The following is a 1,103-nucleotide window of genomic DNA, read 5'->3' as shown; positions in this document are numbered from 1 at the left end:
AGAAGTAAAAAGAAAAAAAAGGAGGCAAGGTGCGCGCCAGAGACAGAGCGAGAGAAGAGAGAGGCAGACACAAAACTCCCAACAGCAACCACGTGTGAGCAAAGGCCACTCGGCCCAGGAAACGGTCGCCCACGGCTGAGGGCTGAGTGGAGCCTTCACCCTAGCTGCCAGCGGGGACTCTCGCCTTCATGGCTGTGTGACCCTGAGCAAGTGACAGCATCTCTCTGAGCCTCTCTTATTTGGCGAGTGGGCTCCCAGAGCTGTGAGGAGAGCTGGGGTCCCGGGTGGGTCCTGCGCCTGGATGAATGAGCCCCACGTGGCATCGCAGAGCTCTGGCCAACCTCAGAGGACCTGGTCTCGGGTGGGGTGGGGCACGGCTCGTAAGGGCCCCAAGGTGGACCTCGTGCTTCCTACTCACCAGGCACCTGCATTGAAGACTTCAGACCCAGTCACCTGATGGGCTACCCCAGGGACTTAAAACCAAGCCTGTTGTTTGAAGACATCGGGTGGCAGGGCTCACTGGAGAGCATCAGCGACGACACATCCAAGACCCCACTTAGCATAGACACCTACCAAGTTGGACAAGAATATCTCAGGGGGGGCGGTAAGTGTGGCAGAGAACACTGGCTCTGGGCAGCACCCACCTGGATGTACCCTCCCGAGGGCAGAGAGTCGTCTGTCTTGCCCGTGACTCAAATATTTGTTGAGTGGATAAATCATTTGCCACCCTCAAGCTGAGTGACCTTGGGCAAGGTACTTTACCTCCCTACCCTTCGCTTTATCATTACAAAGAGTTCCTGTTCCATGGGCCATTGTGAGGCATGGCCCAGATAGGGCGTGTGTGGTCACCTGACAAGCAAGGAAGAGATGAGAGTGGCTATTTTTATTACTATCAATAGGAAGAAAAAAGCAGGATATACGTTCAGGGTGGTTATCTCTAGGTGATGGGATTAAGGAAGATTTTTTTCCCCCTGCATTGGTCAAGTCTAATCTAGCTTTATAATCAGGAAAAAGTAATAAATTAAATTTCTTTTAAAATAAATAAGAAATTGCATCATAAAGTTCTCAGAGAGGCTGGGTGTGGGTCCCCTGGGCCCGGGGGT

This window comes from Pteropus alecto, unplaced genomic scaffold (assembly GCF_000325575.1).
Source record: "Pteropus alecto unplaced genomic scaffold, ASM32557v1 scaffold67, whole genome shotgun sequence".
NCBI classification, from domain to species: Eukaryota; Metazoa; Chordata; class Mammalia; order Chiroptera; family Pteropodidae; genus Pteropus; species Pteropus alecto.
The sequence above is the reverse complement of the archived record's forward strand: the minus strand, read 5'-3'. Positions refer to the sequence as shown.